This window comes from Schistocerca piceifrons, chromosome 2, assembly GCF_021461385.2.
Source record: "Schistocerca piceifrons isolate TAMUIC-IGC-003096 chromosome 2, iqSchPice1.1, whole genome shotgun sequence".
Classification (NCBI taxonomy): domain Eukaryota; kingdom Metazoa; phylum Arthropoda; class Insecta; order Orthoptera; family Acrididae; genus Schistocerca; species Schistocerca piceifrons.
The window spans coordinates 1,113,722,549-1,113,749,350 of NC_060139.1; the positions used below are offsets into that span (position 1 = coordinate 1,113,722,549).

The 26,802-nt window shown below is 39.5% G+C and overlaps 1 pseudogene; it reads right to left on the bottom strand.

Moving 5' to 3' along the window:
• Positions 1 to 14,634: 14,634 nt before the first annotated feature.
• The window catches only part of LOC124776168, a 52,115-nt pseudogene continuing 39,947 nt past the window's right edge, over positions 14,635 to 26,802 (bottom strand).

Below are 26,802 nucleotides of genomic sequence, written 5' to 3' on the forward strand. Positions count from 1 at the left end.
ACAAAGGGGTGTGCATTGACTGCTTAGGTTTTGCGGCTGACCTGGCCATTTTTGCTAACAACATAGAGTCAGCAGTCAACAAGATAAATAGGCTGTCAGAAATTGCTGAAAAAAGTTAGACTCCAGATCTCTATTCAAAAGACAAAATATATGACGAACATCTGTGATGGACCTGAATGGATGATAACCAACCTGGGAAAAAATCGGATGAGTTAAGAATTTCAGGTATCTCGGTGAAGTCATCCACCAGGAGAATGGATTAAAAGAAGAAGCAACTGTCGGGATGAGGAAGTTAGACCAAGCATACCAACTGACAAAGAATACTTACAACAAAAAGTCTATGAGTATATGGGCCAAGTTACAACATTATAATACAGTTGTAAAACCTGAGGGCATCCAAAACTTTGACCACGAATAGACAAGGTCAAGCTGAGCGGCTGGAAAAGCGTGAGTGTAGGATATTAAGGAAAATCCTAAGGTAATAGATGGGTCGATGGACAATGGCGAATGAGAGCAAATGAGGACTCGTGCAGCAAGACAGAACGTATCACAGCATCCATTACGAAGAAATGATTGTTATTTTATGGTCATCTCATGAAAATGGATGGTGATCGACTAACAAAAAGAATACGGAGTTTCATCCTATCTAAGAAAATGAGGCTGAGATGGTTCAAAGAATGTGAAAAAGATCTTAAGCAGATTGGTATCTCAGAGAGAAATTCCTGAAAGGAACAAATTTAGAAGATTGGTGACCAACTACCAAGGTTTTAACATGGCATCAACATCCGAAAGACAGTGAGGACCATTATCTGAAGAGCATAAAAAGGCACTTCTTGGAGGGGCTCAGAAGATACTGGCAGGAATTCAAAGCTGGAGCAAGAACAAGACCTGGACACTAGAGTGAAGTCGGCTATTACCATGCAGTCCGTAGAGACTCACTTCGATATAAAAAATAAATAAATAAAAATAAAAGGCTTTCGATGCAGAAGAAATAGGGGATTGAGAACAACACGAATAGAATAAAGGGGGAAAAACATGAGTAGGAGATGGACGAGTACTGGAAAAACAGGAGACGACAAGGGAAGAAGAAGAAGTGAAGTTATTACATGACGAGAGATGGTGATTGAATTTGATTTGATTCAGTTTTCGTTACATACACCGAAAAAATGAGATGATTCTCGAGGGTGTGGAACATGTCAGAATGTATAACACAAAACATTTTAATATAATCAATACTACCCTGATCATTTGTCACGAGAGTGTCAAAATAGGTGAATACAATACAGTAAACTGGAAAAGCTAATATTTACAGAATTAATACGCTGTCAGAATGAAACATTGTTATGCACTATTAATAAATTTATCATACACAAAATACCTAATATTGACTGTTGCAACCAAGTGCTGTCAAAACTTAAATCTAACATATTTTTACTTACGCTGGCCTAACAGTCTCTGTTAGGATATTCATCTATAGAGTAGAAGGCATTGCCTATCAAAAAGTCATTCAAACTCTGTTTAAACTGTGCTTTATCTGAAACCAAGTTTTTAATGGTTGCTGGTAATTTATTGAAAATGTGTGTTCCTTAATATTGGACCCCCTTTTGGACCAACATAAGTGATTTTAGGTCTTTATGTAGATTGTTCTTATTCCTAGTATTGATAATATGTATTGAGCTATATGTTGGAAATATAGATATATAACTTGCAACAAATTTCATTAAGGAGTAAGTATACTGAGAAGCAATGGTTGGAATTCAAAGTTCCTCGAATAGGTTCTACACGATGTTCTTCAAAGACTGGTCCCAGATACTCCATTGCACCATTCACCGAACCTGATAACCCCGAGCCGTCAGTAACAAAAATTAAGTCTTGCTTAAGAGATTTACAACACTACATGCACTTGTTACCAAAGTCTCATTTACTTTTAGAGCTATCTGTTCCACTTCCTTTTTGGCCCCACTTATCTCTGTCTTCACTATATCCCATACAGTTCTTATTTTGTTGCCCGATACAATTATCTTTTTCTCTTAACAAAGCTACTTCGATTTCTGGATTACTTGCTTCAATATTTTGCAGTATTCTTTGTAATGCATTACAATGCTAATATCAGAAATGTTCCTAGATAGTAGATACAGTCTCCTTTTTGCACCACATGATATCTTTATTCCTTGTGTAATCCATGGTTTATCTTTTGACTTCTGTGTGATTTGAGTTACCTTTAGAGGAAAACAATTTTCGAATGAGGAGGTAACTTTATTAATAAATGCTTTGTATTTTCCATTTGAGTCAGGTAAACATCTCTCCAGTTCATGTCTTTGAGGAATTTCCTGAATTCCTCAATTTCTGGCTTATTTATTATCCTCCTGTACTCAGATTTAATATTTTTTTATCCTGACAAGTTTCAACATTTAACACAAGATGCTGCACGTCGTGATCAGATAGTCCATTTACTATTGGTTTTGTGATATGACTTTTTTCCCCTAGATTTGTTCATAAAGATATTATCAATAGCAGTCTCAGAACATTTACATATCCTAGCTGCAAATTTCACAGTAGGAACTAAATTGAATGATAGTGTTAAAAACACCAGCAACCACTATTTCCTTTTTTTTTTTTTTTTTTTTTTTTTTTTTTTTTTTTTTTTTTTTACACACACACAAGCCATTCCTTTCGCTTTGTGAAATGAAGCACTGCCTAGTTCCAAAACACAGGACTACTATGACAAGGTGAAATGTTCTCAGAGTGCTACATGTGTGATAGTAAATGTAATCAGCACTATAGTTGTTTTCTGAGTAGTTATGCTGTGTGTGTTTCATTCAATCAGATGAAATGGAATAAAATCATCAATTTATTTATTTGGGCTCTTTATCACCAAGATACATTCAATGTTGGTTGAGGTTCATCTTTTGAATTCACTCCAGTGTAGATTGTCAAAATTTTATCAGTTGTCAAAGTACTTGTAACACAGTTTCCGAATTTACAGCCATCCAGGAAAGTCTCGCACTCAAATTATTCTCAGAGACTGAGAGCTGGCTGAAACCCAGAGTAGAAATCTCTGACATATTTAGTGATTAATGGAATATATATCGGAAAGGCAGGTTAGACACTGTAGGAGAGGGAGTGTCCATTGTCTCTATTGAGGTCAAAGCTGATTGTGACAGTGAAGTTATCTGGTTGCGTATAACAAGTCTACGTGAAATCACGTTAATTAATGGATGTTTTAATCAGCCACCCGGTTCTGCTATGACAGTTTTGGAGCCATTCAAAGAAAGTCTAAAGACAGTAGCACGTAAATACCTAGATCTTGCAATACTATTTGGAGGTGAATTTAGCCTACTGAGTATAGATGGTAGCCTATGGCTTCATTGCAAAGGGTGCAGTCAATTTTGTGAAGCACTTTTGAATGTGGTTTTCGAAAATTGTCTTGAGCACCTAGTTTGGCATGCCACATGCAATGGAAATATCTTAGACCTTGTAGTTACAAACAGGCCAGATATCATCAATGACTTCAGCATAGAGATGGGGATTAATAATCATGATAACATCATAACAACTAAGGTTACACAAATTAATAAATCAGTGAAGAAGGCTAGGAAAATGTTCATGCCAGAAAGAGCAGATAAGCAGATGTTAGCATCTCACTTAGACAGAACTGACATCACTTACTTCCATTAAGATGGACGTAGAGAGATTATGGTCAAAGCTTAAACAGATCGTGAATTGCACTCTCAACAAGTCTGTACCTAGTAAACGAATTAAGGATGCAAAAGAGCCACTGTGGTTTAACAATGAAATTCGGAAAATACTGAGGAAGGAAAAGCTACTGCACTCTTGGTTCAAAAGAGAATGCCAAATGGCAACAAGGAAAGGTTACTACCACTGTCATACCTCAGCAAAAGATCTGGCTGAGAAGCAGGGGAAATTATTGTCCTATGTAAAATCACTAAGTGAGTCAAAGGTTTCCATCAAGTCACTTGACCAGTCTGGTGTGGCAGTAGGAGATAAATGTTTTAAATTTTGCATTTAAGAAATCATTCATGCAAGAGAATCATATAAACATACCGTCATTTAACAATAGCACAAAGACACCTAACAACAATCACCACAAGAGGCCAGCGCTAGCACAAGTTGTTCACATGATATTCGTTGGACTGTTACCTGTAAACACGTGCCATGTCAGTGCTCTTGGAAGAGAGCTGTGGCAGTGACACGGCTCTGTTGTTGTTCCTGTGTAGTGATCTGCAAAGACGGGACGGTACGTGACAGGTGGGAGGGGGGGGGGGGGGTCGGGTCGAGATTCAAGCAGTGATTAAGTACTTCATAAAGAAAGGTATGAAAGCGAAGGACATTCATGCCGATTTCCAGAATACACCAGGGGACTCTGCTCCTTTGTCTTCAACTGTTGCCAAGTGGGTAAATGAATTTAAATTTGGTCAGGAGAGCTTAGATGATGATCATCCATGAATAGGTCAGCCAAGATGTGTCACTACTCTAGAAATCATTGCAAAAGTGCGCATAATGATCAAGGAGGATCACCAATTTAGAGTGCATGAAATTGCTCTCGCTTGCCAGATGTCATCTGAAAGGTATTCACAAGATGGGTGCCGCAACTCTTGACGCTGGGTCAAAAACGCATGAGAATGGACATATCACAACAATGTTTGGCCTGTTTTAGGAGAAACAAACAAGATCTTTTGTGCTGGTTTGTGACCACGAGGAAACTTTGGTTTACTACTATTCCCCAGAGACAAAGCAACAATCAAAGCAGTGGAAACATGCTGAATCTCCGCCGCCAAACTCCTTCAGCGGGGAAGGACATGACGTCAGTGTTCTGGGATGCACCACCAAATTCCTTCAGCGGGGAAGATCATGGCATCAGTGTTCTGGGATGAGAAGGGGATTCTGTTTGTACATTATCTCCCCACTGGGCAAACAATTAGTGGAGAATACTATGCTAACCTTCTGGACAAATTGCAACAAAAGATATGCAAAAAAGGACAGGTTTAATAAGGAAGAACGTCATCTAGCATCAAGCCAATGCACGCTCGCACGCATGTGCCAACGCCATGGTAAACTTACACAAACTAAGGTATGAATTGTTGCCATACGTGCCTCTTCCCTAAACTGAAAATTTTTCTTTGTGGATGAAGATTCACTTAAATGAAGAATTGATAGCCTGAGTTGACAACTATTTTGTAGGCCTGGAGGAAAATCATTGTTGAGATGGGATCAAGGTATTGGAACACTGTTGGACCAAGTGAATTAATCTACAAGCAGGGTACATAGAAAAACAAAAAAGTTTCAGTGACATAAGTACTTTTTTTCTATTCTGTTTCAAGAACTTTTCAAACCACCCTCGTAAGCATCCCTGACACCTGAAATAATTAAAAACAAATAAGTCGCCAGTTGCAGATGGAATCTCAATTTGGTTTTACAAATTGATTTGATTTGATTTGATTTATTTCGTGTTCCATAGGTCAACTGTGTTGAATACACAAGGACGTGGTGCTATATGGCACTGGACCCTTACTTAGCTTGTATTTATTGTGAATCTCACACCCAGCAGAAAGACCTAAGCAACGGGAAAAAAATACAGAGGCGTCTCCTGTATATACGAAGGGCGAAAGAACAGACCCGCGAAATTACAGACCAATACCCGTAACATCAGTTTGCTGCAGAATTCTTGAACATATTCTGGGTTTGAATCTAATCAGTTTCATAGAGACCAATAAGTTTATGTCCACAAATCAGTACAAAGCATCGCTCATGGGCAACTCAGCATGCTCTTTTGTCATACGACGTCTGTTCAAAAAATTCAAGAACTTTGTCCACAAAATTTTCTATGCTTATCTTTTAGTTACTATGGATTGTCTCCTTTGAAATACTCTCCTCCACAATTGATACACTTCTCCCAATATCATTTCCACTTCCAGGAGCAGTCTTGACACACCTCTTGCTGGGTCGCATAAAGTGCCGTCTGCGAATTTTCTTTTATCTCATCTACCATTGCAAAACTTCATCCTTTTCAACTTTGGAAATAAAAAGAAGTCTGCAGGGGTCATACTATTCTCGCAAGGAACATCTCATTCTCATTTGTGAGATCCAAAAAGTTTTTTTGGTCTTGACTCATGAGCCGTGGAATGAACTTGGCGGCAACACAATGCATTCCAAGATGCTGTGTCATTTCATAACATGATCCAATTGAAATGTTACATTCTTCTACAATCTCTTGGACAGTGAATCTTCGACTGGCACACACAATTTCGTTGACGTTCCTGACACAAGCGTCATCAGGGGACATCTAAGAGCGTCCTGAATGAGGATCATTTTTGACTTTTGTAAAGCCATTTTTAAAACGTGTGAATAATACGTAACACCGAGTATGGCTTAAGCACTCATCGCTATAGGCTCCCTGCATCATTTGGTGTGTCTCTGTAAAGGTTTTCTTGAGTTTCACACAAAATTTAATGCAGATGCATTGCTCCTCTAACTTTGCCATCACAAAATTCACAAACCCAGATTCCATATTTCTTGATTTCCGAGAAGCATTTGACATAGTGCCTCACTGCAGATTCTTAACAAAGGTACAAGCACATGGAATAGGTTCCCAGACATGTGAGTGACTCAAAGACTTCTGAAGTAATAGAACCCACTACATTATCCTGACGGTGAGTGTCCATCAGTGACTAGGGTATCATTAGGATCGTTCCAGAGATGCGTGATAGGAGCGCTATTACTCATATTTTCTATGTGCATAACTGATCTGATGGATGAAGTGGACAGTAATCTGTGGTTGTTTGCTGATGATGTTGTGGTGTATGGAAGGTGTCATCGTTGAGTGATTTAGGAGGATAAAAGATGACTTGGACAAAGTTCCCAGTTGGTGTGATAAATGACAGCTAACCTAAATGTAGAAAAATATAAGTTACTGCAGATGAGTTGGAAAAACAAATCCATAATGCCAGAATCCAGCATTAGTAGTGTCATGAATGAAGAAGTCACATTGTTTCAATATCTGGACATAATGTTGCAATGTGATATGAAATGGAACAAACTTGTGAGGGTCATGGTAGGGAAGGCGAATAATCATCTTTCGTTTGTTGGGTGGATTTTACAACAGTGTGGCTCAGCTGTGATGGACATCACATATAGGGTGCTAGTGTGATCTCTTCTTGAGTACAGTTTGAGTGTCTGGGATCCGCAAGGGGTCAAATTAAAGCAGACTTTGAGGTAATTCAGAGGCAGGATACTAGATTTATTAACAGTAGGTTGAAACCACAACATACAAGTATTATGGAGATGTTTCTGGAACTCAAATGGGAATCCCTGGAGGGATGTTGAGGAACACTGTGCTGACTGCAGAACAATTCTGCTTGCACCAACATACATTACGCATAAGGACCACGAAGATAAGAGACGACAAATTAGGACTCGTAGAGAGGCATATAGACATTCACTTTCTCCTCACTCGATTGGCAGATGGAACGGGAAAGGAACTGACTACAGTCGAATTAAAATTACTTGATAGTTGGCACTTCAAACGCCAATAAGAGTAGTCAGCGTCACACTTGAACTGTCTGCTGTTGCCAAATTCCACCAAAATTGGCCAGTCACTTCCAATTCCTGGTTCAGCATTCTTTCTTGATGTATTTGTATCCCGAATTACAAGCCCGACACTTTTATTATGTATTTCATGACACACGATAACTACACCAAAAACAACACACATTAACAATGCTAATGAAAGACACACATTTCATTCATAGCAATAACCAAACACTACCGAATAACTCAGCACAAGGTGTAATTCAGTATCATACATATAGTTATCATATTCACAGAGATCATCTTACATTAGATAAGCTTTTCACTACACTGTGTGAAACTGAAATTTTTAAGGTTACAATTTATAGTTGCAACTGGGTCACTATATTCACATATATAAATACTTCATGCAGTGCTGTGGCATAGCACAATGGTTGGCAGATTAATCTAACGTGTAGCATGTCATAGGTTTGAATCTCATCAATGTAGCAAAATTTTTATTTCTAAATCTAACCAAAAGAGTGTGATTATTATTTTCAATCAATTAATTGGTTTAAATGTATTTTTTTATTTTTAATACTTTGCTGCATCATTTTTCATCATTGTTTTGACTGTTCTATTTGGTCTTATTTGTCTTCCTGTCATTATTTCTTCATTTGGAATCTGCCTCAGTCATCTATAATCCACGAACAAGTGCCCACACGGGCTGTTCACTGGTTTCTAACATGTCAGCATGTGCAGCTAGTGTAAGGATAGTTACAGGTAACAAATGACATGGAGAAATTTCAATTTGCTTTCAGCCCTGAAATTGAGTTTTTGTTGTCTTGAGTTTACCCTTAAGGGTTAGCTTTAATCGCCATGAACAAAGCGATCATGATATTAGTACTGCTGCAGACTGTTGACCACAATTTTCTCGGCTGGGTTAGGACACAAGTTTACAGTCAGGGATACAAAACGGGTCGTCTGCCCCAGTTCAGTCACTGGTCACTTTAAATCAATAGTCGACAGAGTATCCAACATTTCTGACATACCTTGCACCAGCCACTAGAAAAATTGCTCTGTGTTAAACATTTAACATAATTTGTGAAGTGAACCGCTTGTTTGTTGTCACCTGTAACCAAACGGTAGCTGGTAGCCAATGTGGCAACATTGTTGCAGCAAGTGATTGATGTCAACTATCAAGTAATTTTATTCAGACTATTGTAGTGAGACAGGGTACCTTCTGCCATGCACCATATGGTGGCTAGTGGAGTATGTATGTAGATGTGGAATCAGTCTTTCCTTCTCATCCCATCTGGAAAGTCTCCCCTGATCTGCGGTTCTGGGTAACTTTCTCAAAATCTACCCTTTTTCCTAGACCTATCCTTCACCCCTCTTCCTTCCACTTCAACCCTTCTGCCTGAAGAATGAGCTACTGGCTCTGAAAGCTTGCTTAATTATAATCTTCTTTTATGTGTGTGTTCTGCCGCCACTTAGCAAGTAGATTGTTTATCTATCCGATTCAATTATCATGTAATCAAAAGCTGCATTTAATACACCAAGTCTCTTTTACCAATAATTTTTAATATGTCCTACAGAATGTACTGTCTATCCTGAACCTTTTTGAGATTACTGTTTTGTTGTACTTTTCTACAGGCATCATCTTACTTATTAGGAGTCAGTTCCTTCATGTTGTTGTTGTTGTTGTGGTCTTCAGTCCTGAGACTGGTTTGATGCAACTCTCCATGCTACACTATCCTGTGCAAGCTTCTTCATCTCCCAGTACCTACTGCAACCTACATCCTTCTGTATCTGCTTAGTGTATTCATCTCTTGGTCTCCCTCTACGATTTTTACCCTCCATGCTGCCCTCCAATGGTAAATTTGTGATCCCTTGATGCCTCAAAACATGTCCTAGCAACCGATCTCTTCTTCTAGTCAAGTTGTAGAGCTACATGTCCTCAGGAAAAATTACGGCTGTAGTTTCCCCTTGCTTTCAGCCGTTCGCAGTACCAGCACAGCAAGGCCATTTTGGTTAATGTTACAAGGCCAGATCAGTCAATCATCCAGACTGTTGCCCCTGCAACTACTGAAAAGGCTGCTGCCCCTCTTCAGGAACCACATGTTTGTCTGGCCTCTCAACAGATATCCCTCCGTTGTGGTTGCACCTACGGTACGGCCATCTGTATCGCTGAGGCACGCAAGCCTCCCCACCAATGGCAAGGTCCATGGTTCATGGGGGGAGTTCCTTCGTAGTCAACAGTTAAGGAATGGGTGGCTGAATTGATATGTGGCATATGTCTCTGTAAGATGACTCATGAACAACTTCCTAGAATTACAATCAAATATGAAAATGCTGAGAAAGAACACAGTGTGATATTGCAAGATCAGTAATTAAAAAGATGTGCAAAACAGTTGATGCCGTGGCCGTACCAGAAAGCGAGTGGCATGTCTGTTGAAGCCTGACTACAACCCAATGTGAAAAACAATTTGGGACAATCTGACACACAATTGATTCTATGCACCAATCTGTTCCCTTGGAAGAGAGACGACCGAAATGAAATAGCAGTCACACAAAAATAGCCAAGGTGACTTCATCGGAGAGAAAGAGTGGTCATTGTTTTCTAGGATGCAAAAGGGATTTGTATTTTAGATTAGCTTGCAAGACTGAAACAATACCTCACAAATACTATGCAAGTATTCTGACTCAACTGGATGAAAAAATATGGAGCCAAGACCCAGAGGGAAAAAAAAAGTTTATCGTCAGTGAAATGCATATGGTCATAAAGGCACTTTCACAATAGGAAAACTGGGAGTTTCAAGTGTGAAGTCTTCAAATATCTATTTTATTCTCCAATTTTTTCACATTCTGACTTTAGCTTCTTCTTCTTTTCTTTTTGTATGAATGGTTCACTTAAGACTACATGCGTCACAGCTCAAAACCGTTTTGTGAGTCAACAACTGGATATGTTTTCACTGCTCTGTCTCTTGTAACTCCGTTGGACATGGAGGTAGCAAATGAGGATGCAGGATGTCCATGACATACTGCTGTGCTGTCAGAGTGACCTGAAGTCATATCCAATGCTGCCCCAGATGCCCTGTCCCTATGTCGTTGTCATACTCACTGACAACTGTCATCGCGGGTCTTGCAGAATGTGACTCACTGCTGATCACATGACAGGTGCAGGTGTGAAAGGGTTACAATGTGCTCGGCGTACATTACAGCAATTCTCCCATGGGCTCGTCAGACACGGTCAACCGGAAGCTTGCTGACAAGCATGCTGCCCTTACGTTCCCAAGCAGTCCAACATGGGGACACTACCACATCTGAATGTCTCACAAATCTGCATATTGCATAATTCAATCATCCTGGCAAATGGAGACACACAATTAGGCCCCTTCAAATTTTGTTACGTGCTGATAATGCTGACTCACGGAAGTACAGGGCATCTGTGCCCTTCACAGGGATCACTCAACATATTACACTCTTCACATCTCTTATAGCTCCTACCATTCATGGTAACAATCCGAGACACAAACAAAGCTAATGCAATCTGGTGGCCTTTGTATCCATTTCAGAGAGTTGCAACTCTCATAATTTACCACTGGTATGCACACTCGTGAAACTACGTTGCTTTAGGGAGCTTCCCTTTTTTTTCTTCAAGCAGTTTAGTTCTTTGAATCCATTTTTCTTGTAGCTCAGAATAATTATTTTATTGTGTAGCAAACTTACAGACTAGCATTCTGGTCTGAGCTGTCAGAGTTGGCGGTCATGTGTGTGTGAGGTGTGCTTGCTTGTGTGAATGAATGGTGTGTATTTCTATTTCTTTTTCTGATAAAGGTTGTGGCCAAAAGCTTATGTGTAAGTGTCTTAACTGTGCCTGTCTGTATTTTAACGTGCCATCTTTATGGTAATTAGCACTCTATCGTTTCCTACACTACTGATATTCCAACCTGGAGTTTCCATTGTTTGAACTTACGGTCTACTGTTTTATGTTGCAGTGCACTTCTACAAGTGTAATACACAAATGTTGCCTTAGGAAAGAGTCACAACAACATCCATGTCTACCGTTTGCTATTTTTTACGAAATAGCATGTCACACTCGAAATTTAACTTAGCCAATGAAATAAGTGTTCTGCAACATATTAAATTTGAAATGTTGTCTATGATGTTGAAGAGTGTAAGTTAAACTGATATCTGAGAATTTGTTGTTTTTGTGGCATTATCTGGAAAATGGCCTCTCTTGCAGCTCCAAGCATAAATGTCAAGTGAAGAAGAATAATTAGCACAGCACACTGGAACCAAGTAGGGATCCGGTTTACTGCTCGGCCACTAAATTAGCATATCGTGAGTGCACCTGAAGAGACGCTGTACACACTTGCATATACTACACACACAAGTACAAGCATCGATCAAGCTACTGTGAAACTGCACTCTGTGTGACTCATCACTACATCAGAATACTGTAAATGTGGTGATTCCAATTTCTTAAGGTCTCTTCCTGTTTGTTTTCATCAGTTGGATCTTATTTTTCAAGTATGTGGGAATCCAATGAGCTGCCTGTTTGGATACATTCTTTCTGTATGTCCCGTAAGTTTGATTCTTTGGAGACACATTGTAACAAGAGTTTTTAGGATTTTGCCTGGAGGTTTCACACTGGTTTCTGTGTGATGTATTCCATCTTTTATTCTTGGACCTAAGATTTTTACTACAATTTTACATTCTTGCTGTTTTCATGTCTTGTGTTGGACAAAGAGTCTCTCTCATGCATAAAGAAATTCTAATTTGATCACAGTTGTACAATGTTAGATTTTAGAGTTCCAGGAAAAATACTTTTAGTTAACTAAGAGACAGTTTGTATTTTCTGAAGTCTGGATTCTATGGCCTTCTTTTCATTATGATGTTCAGTGGTCTTTTTCACCTAACTATTTAAACTCTTTAACACCGAATACTATGTCATTTCCTATATAAGTTCACCCAGTGCCATTTTGGTATCAGCCAAGAATTTTTTCTCCAGGTGAAATTAGTAGTCCAATTTTCCTAGCTTGCTCCCTTAATATTTCAAATTGCTTTAGCACATCAGTGATGTTTTTGTCAATTAGTAATATGTCATCGGTATAGGTTACACAATATAATTCTATCTTTAAGTTTACGTTCTAGTCAGTGTAATAGTGCACCTCCTCTTCTCCATTATCTTACAATTTTCTTAGGGGTATAGTTGAATAGCAATGTGGTATGCCATCCCATTTTCATATTCTTATGTCTGTCTTAAATTACACTGCTTGAAAAAAAGTGAGACACTCAGAAGGTGGGGAGAAAACAAATTGAAACATAGCGAATTTAGAGGGTATGTGATGTTATTTCAGTGATAACAAAACAGATTCAAATTTACACGGAACTTATCAGTTTGAGCCCACTTATCAATACAGCAATGCACCCTGTCTGGCCTGGACAGTGCGGGAGGATGTCGTAAAGCTGCTGCATACCCTCCTGAGAAAGGTGATCCACAACTGTTGTAACTGGACATTGCAATCATGGATACAGGCAGTGGGATGGAGTTGACGTCCATGTTGGTCCCATAATGTTCTATCGGGGACAGATATGGGGATTTTGCTGGCCACAGGAGTATATCAACATACGCAGACAATTTAAAGAGACACATACTACATGTGGACAAGCACTGGCCTGTTGAAAAATAGCACCACAATACTATTACACACTGCTGTACCATCAGAGTTCCCTCGGCCATTACAAGCCGTGACCTGAAGTCATACCCAATGGCTCCCCACACCATGGGACTCCTTTGTGACCCCCCCCCCCCCCCCCGCCCCCAAAATGTGGAAGAATGGGACCTCTCCCCATCTCCCCGGGTCACTGTCAAACTTCTCCACGATAGTCATTTGGAGCAGTGCAGGACTGGGACTCATTAGTGAACATAATGTGACGCCATTCATTAGCAGTCCGTACTTCTCGATCATGGTACCACTTCACATGCAGTCATTTGTTTGGGTGTTAATGGCAGCCTATGCGCAGGACGGCAATTCCATAGTCTGGCTGCTCCTAGCTGCATGACACAGCATGTTGCAAGGAGTCTGTTACAGTGAACTCCTGTTTATCCGAAATGATTGGGACGGTGGCCGGTTCTGATAACGAAAATTTCAGATAAATCAAAGTCCCCCTGTTTTCATATGTGAACACTCCAAATTGCGTCAATATTGTGAAATACGATCGTAACACGTGCGTAGGGTATGTAAAACGTTACTGATACGGTTGCAATTAACCCTGCACTTTTTTACTGAAAAAATTGTGTTGACATGTTGAAAAGGCACCCAACTGTGATTGAAAACTCAAAGTTTTTAAATGCTGTATAACAAAGCTCGTTTATTTTGCATTCTTACAGAAAAAATCTCCCTTATTTGGCAGCGGGAAAAAAACAGGAGTTTTAATTTTATTACCTACTCTTTTTAATAAAAAATAAACTACTGAACAAAATTATGAAACAAATCTAGAGATTACTCAAAGGAACGAAAAGTCTGTCTAGAGGAACTTTCAAGAAAAGTAAAAAAAAAAAACTTTTTAAGTTATGGACATAGAAGTTCTAGGATGCTTCATTAGAGTTTATTTTTTGGTAACGAAGTCACAAATGTTTTTTTTTTTGTTTTTTTGCTTGAGAAACTATTGCTGCAACAATACATCTCCAATGTTGAAATCAAACTATTTCAGGATAAATCGTCTCCTCCTGTTGGCTGATGTACTCCAGGGCAGTTTGGATCACTTTGTAACAGAATGTGTGAGGAATATTTTTCTCTGATTCATCATCAGAAACATAGTCTTCTGACGCTTTATGATCAGTCACAATTTGGACGATTTCATCCTCAGTCACATGAAAAAATGCCATTTTCCATCCACTCTTCAATGTCTCCGAAGTGTGTGTCTTTACAACCAGCTTCTCCAGTAAATTCACCAAAATTATGTCAGCTTGAGGTTCGGTGTTGCCTCCTCCTTCCCACCACTTAGGTTGCCTTACGATCTAAGAGTTTTTTCCAAGACCTAACAAGAGGAAGTGGAGGAATTAGACTCCAAGCTTCAGCAATCAATGAATGACACTTAAAACATCGATTTTTTAAGAGCTTCCACAAAATCATCTGCAGCATCAATCACACCTATTAAGTATTCCAGCATCTTGCGTCTGTAATGTTTTTCCATCGCCTCAAGAATACCTTGGTCCATCGGTTGACATAGAGATGTGACATTTTGTGGGAGAAATACAACTTTGATATCCCCATCTTGCAGATCACCTGGGTGAGAAGGAGCATTGTCCACAAGAAGTAGCGCTTTTCAAGGAAGTCCATTTCCTGCCATGTAATTTACTACAGCTGGAACAAACTCTGCCTGGAACCACTCTCTGAAGATGGCACTGTTCATACATGCCTTAAGACTGATTCGTGTACCTCAGTGGCAAATTGGTTGGTTGGTGTCTAAATGCTCTTGGTGTTTTGGATTTGCCAATTAAAGTAAGACACAGTTTATGATTGCCAGTGGCATTACTGCAAGCAAGGACAGTAAATATATCTTTGATTTTTTTGGATCCGGAAGCCATTTCTTCTTCTTTAGAGGCAAGGGTTTTCGTTAGCAGGATTTTGTAATTCAACCCAATTTCATCACATTTGTAAAGTTGATTGCCAGTATAACCTCCTTTGTCAATGATTGTGTGCAGTTTCTTCTTAAAATCAGCATAGCAGCTTCATCCCCAGATAATGATTTGGCACTGATGGCAATTTCATGGATGCCATGCCGCTTCTTGAAACGATCCTGCCGGCCATTACTTCCGAGGAATTCTTACTCCGTTCCTTCAATCAGCCCATCAGCTCATTTTGACAAAGTAGAGGACCTGAAACTGACACACCTTTGGCTCTTATTTATTCGTGCCACAAAAATAATACCTCTTCTAACTGAGGATGTGCACCTTTTCTCATTGTTTTTCAAGATTTCACTGCGCTGCCCAATGTTTGGATGGAACAAAATTTTTCAATTCCTGATCGATTTGTCTTCCGATCAGTAATTGTACTCCTACTGTGCAGCCACTTCTGTGGGTGGCTCACCAGCATCAATTCTCTGCAAAGAGTGAAGCTCTTTTTCCAACAAGATCACATTCGTTTTATGTTTCATGCCCATAGTCACGTTCAGTGTTCTTTTTACAGACACTCGACTGAGTCCTTTATGGTTTTTGGCCCCTTTTATCTCTGGACACTTTAAGGCACATAGTGGGAGCACAAAACCTCAAATCAGAAACACACAGATGCACAACTTGACAACACTCGAGATGCACTAGACAAACTTTTGACTTTTGAAACCAGGCTGTGGCAGCCATCAAATGAAAGCATTTAATACATCTATGCCATTTCCTCTGTTCTACCCAAGCCCACGTGTCAACACAACAGAGTGTTGTACGTTCACTGTTAAACACTCAGCTTTGATGTACCGACAACAAGTGGAAAGTGTTAGGCGGCGCACTCTAATTGTCGGTTTCGACAGGGCTATGTTGCGCTGCATAGAACAATACTGTATGTACTGTACTTACAAGGAGTTCCAATAGATTGCAGTGGCATGAAACCATGCAATACGAATAAGAAACACACTAGAGCTTCAACCAACACACGCACGAATTGACGATACTTGGACTTTTGACATGCACCAGTGCACTGATTAGCAGTAGATTGCCAAAAAACACCAGCAAATACTTGGCTCCAGGTGCACGCAAATTAAAACTTGTCAAGTGTCAATCTAGCTAGCCAAAAGTGTAGCTGCACGAGAGTTTACTGTACTTGTTCTCAGATGGCAGTCACAGACGTGAACAGGTTACAATGTACTCAGTACACTACACAGTGATGCTCCCTTGTAGTGGTCTGATGTAGTCAACTGGAACATTGATGATGAGTATGCCCTTACTTTCCAACATCAGGCCACTGTCAGATCCAAATACTCCAAAAATACAGATGTTGCAAGGTTTAACCAGGCGACCAAATGGACATCCACAATGAGGTTTCTTTCAAACTCTCATCAGATAATGCTGTCTCACACCAATATGCAGCACCTTCATATCCTCCAGAGTGATGATTCAACATCTGACGCTATTCGCATCCCTTATATACCACACAATGCTTGCTAAACAGCAATAAAAACAAAGAACACTAATGAATAATGAAGGAAAAGACAGCCTGTTACTTACCATAAAGAAGATACCTTAGGCTGCAGATGGGCAGAATTAAAAGACACTTACATAAAGCTTTCAGCCACAGCCTTCATCAGTAAGTAGTAATCTGTCTTTTCCAACATTGTTGATATTCCTACTGGAGTTTCCATTGTTTCAAGGACACTGATGCTTTTCTGTTAGTGTTTCCTTTATGATGTTTTCTGCATTTTAGCTTTTTTTTAAAAAAGAAAGAAAGAAAAAAAGATTTGTTGCTGGAAAACTTCTGAAGTCCAATAAAGGAGTTACAACAGCCATATATGGTTATCTGGTGGACCTTGCAGAACCAAATTCTAGGGCTGAAATGTACTGTTGACCAATGGGCATTAATCAGAATGAATACTAAATAAAAAATTAAATCCAATTTTACACAAAAAACACAGGTTCTATCACTGTTGTTTTTCATTCTATTTTGCTCTTATGTTTGCTATGACTTGTTAAGCAGAAATTTTCTTTCTATCTATAGAGTTACATTTGCTGTAATGTATCTTACCTGCATGTTGTTTCTTCTTTCTTCTCACTGCTGCCCCAATCATGGCAAGCAAGTCATCCTCACTGCATTTGCTTCGTATTGCATCTCTGAAACAACAGATAAAACACCCGTTAAACAGTACCAGGCAATTACCACACAGTGAAATGTTGGTACACTAAAAAGGAAGAAAAACTTTGCAGATATCTTCAACAGTAATCTTGTAGTCTGCAGTAGGCAACAGCAGGATAACAAACCCACTGGACAAAATGGGAAAGTCATGATAGAAGTTACTTTTATTTTTATAAATAAACAGGTATCTTACACAAATGCTCAAGAGTATACATAAGATCTCGGGCTGAAGAGGTGGAGCAGAAAGTGACATTAGTTTTGTTGAAGAGGGAGTAGTGGAACACAGCACAATTTCTTGCAAAATGAAGTCAAATTTATTGATAAACTGTTAATTAATTGCCAAGCTCACTAATGTGACCATTTTACAACAGGTACTTACTGCTTGGAGTATATGTGAATTTTCAGGCTTGCCTGATAGATCTGTTGCAAAAACACTTTGGGTTCCCCACCAGATAACATTATGCAAGTCCCTCCCTCAATATTTCAGTGACACAACGTTTTGGCATCTTCAGGTGGTGGTGATTTCCACCATCACTGCTGCAAGATGCAACTGGCAATTTCCACGTGACAGCTTTGAAATTTATCATGTGGATGACTATGACCATCATATTTAGAATTCAGAGGATTTCATAGAATACCTGAAGATGCTTAAACTAGTACTTTCAGATCTTTTAGTTAGCTCAAATGTTATATCATTACTTACAAAAGTGCCCCTGCTGCCCTCATTAGAGGTTATTAGCAGCAAGTTTGAGAAAGAAATTGTGGTGCTGTTTAAACATGTGCATACCTCATCCTATTTCTTATGTAACACCAACTACTTTGATCAAGTGGACAGTGTTCCCATGGGAGATCCTCTATTTCCCTTAGTGAATATCCAACATTCCTCCTTCTGGCAGAATGCTGAAGAGGCATTTGTGGTGTGGCCCACATAATACAGACACTACCTATGTTCCTGCAGCATTTGCACTCGCTCCATCTGAATATTCAGTTCACTGTGGAAGTACAAAAAGATAGCAGCTTACCATTCCTGGATGTCACGGTTAGAAGAAAAGCTGACAGAACACTGGGGCATAGTCTCTACTGAAAACTGATACATGCAGAGTTATATTTGCGGTCCAAAAGTTGCCGTCACCCTGCACAATGTGGTAGTGCCTTACACTCCCTGGCACATAGAGCACACGTGATCTCAGATACCGACAGTCTGCCTGGTGAACTGTAACACCTAAGAACAGTGTTCCAGCAGAATGTTTATTCTTGCAAACAGATTTGAAATGTGTTCTGAGCAAAGCAAGTTCAGTGTAGGGATGTAAATGAAGACAAGCACTGCAAATGGCTTTTTTGCCATATTTCAGTGGCATGTTTTCAAAAATAGGAAGAATCGCTAAGAGAAACAGAATCAAGTGTGTTTTTCGTCTACCAGCAAAACTAAGGAATTGTTTGTGTTCAGTTAAAGACAATCTTGACCTTAGAAAACACAGGTCATATATAAGATCTGATGCCATTATGGGAAATCTTATATAGGGCAGACACCTCACATTGTGCAAGAACACTGCGTTCAACAGCGCTGACAAAAATGCCACCCAGTAAATTAGTGGTAGCAGAGCACTGCCTGAATACAGGGCACCACATGTTTCCCAAGAGGACTGAAATTTTATCCTCAGCATCATCACTCTAGGCTTGTGTTTTTAAGAATGAGGCATGTATCCATACGATGGGCAATCTTACCAACAGGAATATGGAATTTTGATTAAGCACTGCCCAGAATCCAGCACTGACTGCCATGAAATTAAAACAGTAGAAACCAGATCCTCCAATGTATGACCTGATGCAGCACCTTGCAGAGAGTTAATTCAGCTTTTAACCACACGAGTGTCCAGAAGTGCAGTCATTGCCCACAACACATAAGCAGAAGGCTACTATGAACGGAATTTCCATCCAACTGGGAGTGCCTGTCCACACATTCGTACTCCTGCTTCTAGCCTGACAAATTTCAATTCTGCTGTGCGAATATCACCAGCCACATCTTGCAGCAGTGATGACAGGACCCACCACTACCTGAAGATGATGAACAGTTGTGTTGGTGAAATATTGTGAGGCTTGCACAAAATTATTCAGTGGCAAATCTGAGAAGATTTGTATACTTTATTTTTCTGTGACGGAGGTAATGTGCAGCAAAATGTGATAACTTTCTGCATTTGCCTTTTTGTACATTTCAAAATACCCCAAAAATTGGTGAGAAACACTGAACATATGACATAACCAGATGACATACCCCACAGCATGTGCAGCAGTTGGGGTTGAGTGTAAAGGAATGATTGAGCAGTGCAATACTTTCATTTGAGCAAACAGAGCAAATTTTGAAAACATTTTGTAAATATGATCTGTTGTAAATGTAGATGTTACAAAATTATTGTCCCTGCTGTAATCAAGCAAAAGCAGTTCTGATTTTGTGTTTTTTGCTTCTGTCCCTTCTCTTTTTGTTTACAGACATTAGTTAGTAAAGAAAACATAGGTCATTTAATGGCGATGATGCTATTCTGAAGTTTATACTCATCTACTTGTTATGCAATATGGTAGGTTTTCATTGTACTGTACTTTGCAAGAAATCAAGGAAACTGCAAGACCGGTAAATAAAATAATAAACTTCAATATAAATACATAATTGTTTAACACAATGAAAAAATACTGCCTGCCAGATGCAAGACTCAAATCCTGAACACTATCACTAAAGTTGCACATGTGTGTCCGTAGCCACAATGATATGAATACTTGACTTGGGTTGGGATGATCAAGTGTGACAGACCGAGAGGCTCAACCACTGCAAGCATGGCAAGGTACATCATCTGGTGACATTTGTCATTCGCTTTTGACACATTTCCCAACATTTGTATCGTATCCAACATTTGTGATCCCATGTGTCTTGTATTAAATTACTTGTCTCAGGGTCATCTACAGTGCTTTGGAGGTTTTTAAATGTTAATACGCATCACCCTGTCTGTGTGTGTGTGTGTTTATATATACGAAACAAATACTAACAAAGAGATAGAGGGCCTGACCAGTACTTACCTCAGCTCAGTACAGCCGATAGATACACAAAACAGAACAGAAAATTGACGTATCCTAGCTTTCGGAACTTCGTTCCTTCATCAGGGAGGAGAGAGGGGGAAAAAGGGGAAGAAGGGAAAGTGGATTCAGTTATTCACAACCCAGGTTATGAAGCAACAGGGGAAAGGTAAACAGGGAGGTTGGCAAAGATGGAGGCATGGATGTCAGAGGGAAGCCAAAGATAATTCTACTGTAATTACTGTGCCAGCTTCAAACCAAGGAGGATGAATACAGAAGTAAAGAGGCACATAGTATAAAGATAAACGCAACTATGTAGGATGAAAAGATGCATGAATGGCTAAAGAGGAAAAGGAAAGAGGAGAAGACTAAAGAGTAAATGGGAGTGAGGTTGGTTAACGTAGGTTCAGTCCAGGGGGATGGCGGGATGAAAGGATGTGTTGGAGTGCAAGTTCCCATCTCCGCAGTTCCGAGGTACTGGTGTTGGGCGGGAGAAGCCAAATGGCACATATGGTGTAGTAGGTTCCTAGGTCCCTAGAATTATGCTGGAGAGCATGCTCCGCTACTGGGTATTGGACATCTCCTAGGCGGACAGTTCGTCTGTGCCCATTCATGTGCTCAGCCAGTTTAGTTGTCGACATACCAATGAAAAAGGCTGTGCAGTGCAGGCATGTCAGTTGATAAATGACGTGTTGTCTCACATGTGGCCCTGCCTTGAGTTGTGTATGTTTTACCAGTAGCGGGGCTGGAGTAGTTGGTTGTGGGGGGATGCATGGGGCAGGTTTTGCATCGTGGTCGGTTACAGGGGTAGGAACCGCTGGGTAGAGAAGGTGGCCTGGGAATATTGTAGGGTTTGACAAGGATGTTACGGAGGTTAGGGGTCGGCAAAAGGCAACTCTGGGTGGTGTGGGGAGAATATTGTCAAGGGATGATCTCATTTCAGGGCTTGACTTGAGAAATTCATATCCGTGGCGGAGTAATTAGTTGATGTATTCGAGGCCAGGATAATATTGGGTGACAAGGGGGATGCTTCTGTGTGGTCTGGGGGTAGTAACATTGTTGTTGGATGGGGAGGAATGTATTGCTTGGGAGATCTGTTTGTGGACAAGGTCTGCAGGATAGTGGTGGGAGAGGAAAGCACTGATATATAATATAATACAGGGAAACATTCCAAGTGGGAAAAATATATCTAAAAACAAAGATGATGTAACTTACCAAACGAAAGCGTTGGTATGTTGATAGATACACAAACAAACACACACACAAAATTCAAGCTTTCGCAACCCACAGTTGCTTCATCAGGAAAGAGGGAAGGAGAGAGAAAGACGAAAGGATGTGGGTTTTAAGGGAGAGGTAAGGAGTCATTCCAATCCTGGGAGTGGAAAGATTTACCTTAGGGGGGAAAAAGGACAGGTATACACTCGCACACACACACACATATATCCATCCGCACATATACAGACACAAGCAGGGTATATGTGCGAATGGATATGTGTGTATGTGTGTGTGTGTGTGTGTGTGTGTGTGTGTGTGTGTGTGTGTGTGTGGCATACTGATCTGAACTATGCAGCCTTCAAATGGAAGTTTTTTTGATCACTCCTTATTTTGCTCCCTGCCACCTTGGCAATATGTACCGCAAATCATCAGACAGACGACCTTCCTGCATGCTTTGAGCATCCCCTGGTGCTGTTCCGAACCAATGCTAATCTTTGTAAGTGTGACGAGCAGTGTGCAGATTGCATGTTTGTATCCCACAAAGAGGTGACAGTTCCCAGTGGCATGAATGGTTACTGTTTATTGACTGTCACTGAGTTGGTGAGTCATTTGCTACATTGTGGCCCACCTGTTCGCTGCTAAAGCCATGCTAGTCAGTGGTAACCCCTGTCAATGATATCCTGTTGCCCATAGCAGTTCACTCTGCTGACTGTGGTAGTATTTTCCTTGAATAAATCTGCTTACAGTACACCTTTGACACTGTGGTACAAGAAAGCCCAATGACTACACACCCTTGTAGAATAAGTGTCTCTAGCCATGGGTACCCACGATATGGCAGTGATAAAATCACCCTGTGATCAACTGTCACACTGCAGCTGTAAGCTGCACCTCCTTTTTCAGAATACTCAGGTTTATTAATTTGAAGTAAATCAGATCTTTTGAAGGAAGATTTAACAAAAAGAGCACATCCAGGAAAGGATGAAACCATGTCTAATTAACTGAAACACAAAATTAATTATTAGTGGTGACAAAGACCCTCTGCAATAAAAAATAATGTCCACTGACTTCATGTATTAGTCTTGAAGTGACAGAATATATGTAACTGTGTCCTTCTTATTTACACTGATTAAACAATGGAAATTCCAGGTAGGAATATCAACAGTGCAGGGAAAGATAGATCACTATTTACCGTAAAGAAAACAAAGTTGCACACAGGCACAACACACAAGCAAGCCTACCGCGCGCGCACGCATGCACGCACACACACACAGAGAAAAAAAAAAACTGCCAAGTCCAGCAGCTAGGGGCAAGCTGCTGGAGTTGACAGTCATATGTGTGTGACATGTGCTTGCCTGTGTGTATGAATGTGTGTGTTTCTCTGTATCTCTTTTGCTGATGAAGGCTGTGGCCGAAAGCTTTATGTAAGTGCCTCTTTAATTGTGCTTGTCTACAATGTAACATGTCTCCTTTACAGTAAGCAGCAATCTATGTTTTCCTATATTTTTCATTTACACAGATGTAATTAACAAATCAGAGTCTATTTATTCCAGAGAAGTGACAGTTTGTTCATGACAGTTCAGCACAAATCTGATTTTTTATATACAGCAAGACTACCTATAAATTATTCTGTGTGCCAGTGTTCATGCTGACTATAGGGATTCACACTGATCATGTGTAATTTGACATCTGGTCCTGTAAACTTACTTCTGCTCAATGTGAAAAATTCTCCAATCCACGTTTTGTAATTAACCTTAACATATCAAATAATGCACCCTTCAATATAACTGCTTATTGTCCACTTCCCATCACTCTATTCCCACTGTCAACCCAGCTGACCTCTACTTCTAATCCAAAAACCATGGTTGACTCAATGTTTGCTATTGCAAGCATTGCTATTGCAACACATAAGTGCCAGAGGCACCAGTAATGATATATAATTAAAAATACTAGAAAGTAAGGCTCACCGGTTAGTTCATGCTAAGACAAACACTACAAGTGTCTAAGACACTGCGCTCTTACACAACAAGTACGAGGTCTGAATACATTCCAGTTACGATACACTAAACTATTTCACTCACGTTGGAAATATACATACTCTCTCCCCAATAAACAGAATAGTTATAACTCAATTGTTCACAAGTGTATATTATGACTCTTGCCACAGCTATGCAGTCAGTATGCCACAGGCGTGCCATAGAAAGGGATCAGGTTCAATTCCTTGTAGAGCTGGGAAATTCTGCTCGGTGGACAGACTGGAATAGGGTACACTCTGCTTGTAGTTCCAGCTGAGGAGCTACTCAAGTGAGAAGTAGTGTCTTCAACTTCTGGAAGTTGATAACAGCCTGGAGAGTTGTATACTGATCCCCTAACTCTCCATAGATATATAGTAGAGGACATCTCTCGAAGAGCATTGCGTGGTCTTCTGGGACCAATGCAGAGTTCCTTTATCAATGTATATTGTATATCACCACTTGTACACACTCATCAGCACAGTACCATATTGTCTCTTCACGTGGCAAATTTTTATTCCCTTGTTTCCAGATCAACATTTTTCCTCTTCTTCTTCTTCTTCTTTTTTTTTTCTTACTATCATTTCTTGTACCACACATATTCCACACAGTTTATGCTCACTCCTTCAATGATACTGCCCATCCTTCTCTAGTGTGCGAGTTGTCCCTGCTTTCCTGCGTGTTTGTTGGTTTAAACACCCTTGTTTCAAAAGAGAGTGACAGCTTAGATACAGTCTTGTCAACATTTTGTATTTTTATTTAGCAATTATTGTTTGAGCCTTATAGGCGAATGTCACAAGATATTGTCAACCACTGCATTCACTAGATTGGAATGGGGTTCATGGTAACTTATCAATTCATTTTTTAAGTTGCTGTTATCTTTTTCATCCTATCTTGGACTAGCTTTTCCATACTCCCACTCTATTTTACGTAGCCAAACAGTTATCTGCCCTTGCAAACTTGCTCCTTTACTACCAAGTTAACTAATACTGGGCAGCCTAACAGAAGTTCCAATATCCAGTCTTTCACCACAATTCACCTACACACACTTTTCACTCACTGATTTTCTTTTTTCAATGTCATAAATATTTTGCTTTCACAGACTGCTGTGCTTTGAACATAAAATTGTAGGAACATCTGCCTCACATGTCAGTTTCTTTTTTTTTAATTATTTATTAAAGAATATGTTCCTTGCTTATTCCTATCTGCTTCTGATACATTTCCATTCTCATTTTTATTTTGTTTTGATCCATTTCTTTTTTCTTTGATAGACAAGTCAAACAACAATGGCAATATGTTGCAGCCCCCTGTGTTTCACCCTACTTACTACGAACTTACTTTTCTTAGCTTCCAATTTTATTAGTCATTTGGTTTTTAAGATACTTAAATTAGTTGTTTGACCCTGTATTTTTATATCTTATTTTACCTTGGGTTGATAAAGGATTTCTGGTATGCTCACAAAGAGAGAGCTGATTCTTCCCACCCCCCACCCCCCTTACCTTGTCCTGAAACAAACTTATCGCCAAGTATCTTGCAGTATTTTTCCTATTATTAATCTCTTAGTCTAGTCATCAATTTAAAAGTGTCAGTTGTTGGTCCCATTGTCTAATAATTTGTCCATTTATACACATGAAGTTCCAATTTTTATTTGGAACATATAGACTCTGATAATCATGAATCACAGTTCAAATGGCTCTGGGCACTATGGGACTTAACATCTGAGCCAAGGCAGGATTCAAACCTGCGACCGTAGCAGTCGCGCGGTTCTGGACTGAAGTGCCTAGAACCGCTTGGCAACGGTGGCTGGCAAATCATAGTTACCATCACATGGACAGAAATACTGTGTTAACTTTATTAAAACCTAGGGACATAGCTAAAAATGTCTTTACATAATTTCCAGTTCTGATTACTTTCCTTTAATTTAATCTCACAAATAGGTTAGTGTAACATGATGTTGACAGAGGCAAATTATATATACTCACAAATTATTTAGCTAGAGGTATCTGGTTTGTATGTCTGGGAGGGAGGAGGGTGCAAGCTGAAAGCTTCAAGAAAAGATAACTCATTTCATACCTGCTGGATTTAACTGCAGTTTATCTCTTCCATATACCAACCACATACCTAATGTGCATGGCAAACAGTTTGAAAGTATTATTCTATACTCAGTATTTGGAACTATCAGTTCCTTCATGAGAGAGGAAAGAGGGATAAGTTCCTGAAGGTCTGAAAGGTCACTCGGACTCCACAACTAATGTGAGGACAAGAGGAACGAATGTGTCTATAAGAAGTTTTGGAATTTCACCTCCTGAAGGTAAAATACTGATCAGTCTGTCAGTCTTCTAGTAATTTTATGGTTTCCTCACATGAATTTTCACTTGGACATGATTATTCTATGTTTCATCACTCACCTGAGAGATATCTCTGAATTCCCAAAGAGACACACCTCCAAATTGCCATCAGCTGTTATCCGTAAATGGTTGCATGTGCCACAGAAGTGTTCACTCATTGAGGTAATAAATCCCACGCATCCCTTGAAGCCCGGGACATGGTATGCCTGCAAAAAGAAATTGTAAGAAAATAGCTACTGCTGTTGTGAAAATACTGTAAATGTGTTGCTCACCAAGTGGAGGAAGGAGAAAACGTGCATTAAGGGGAGTTTGAACACCCTATCCTGACAATGTTAAATTTAGTGACTTAACTTCCCCGTATTTCAGGAACAACTGTAGCCATTGACAAGAAACTTTTACAGGACATTAAACTATATGTTCTGAGTCTTACAATAATTGCATTTCAGCCACTGCTTTTGGAAATACAATTTTTTAATTACACAGTTAAAATTTTGTGTACTTTTTTGTATGTTATTCTAAATAATTTTATTTATACATAACATTATGTTTTTCTTTTAGTTAAGAAGACTCAGGATACGTATGTTATTACTCCCTGAAAATTTGAATTTGCTACTCGAAGTAGTTTCTGAGATTTAGGGAAAAATGCAAGAGAAAATGTAAATTTTCAGGAAGAGTTTTTAAAGTTTTAATAGACTGTAACTCAATATAAGCTTAACATTTTATTTTTAGTCACTCAGAAGCACCCTGCACCATACTGTATATCATCCTCTTGATCTTTTTTAAGTTTTT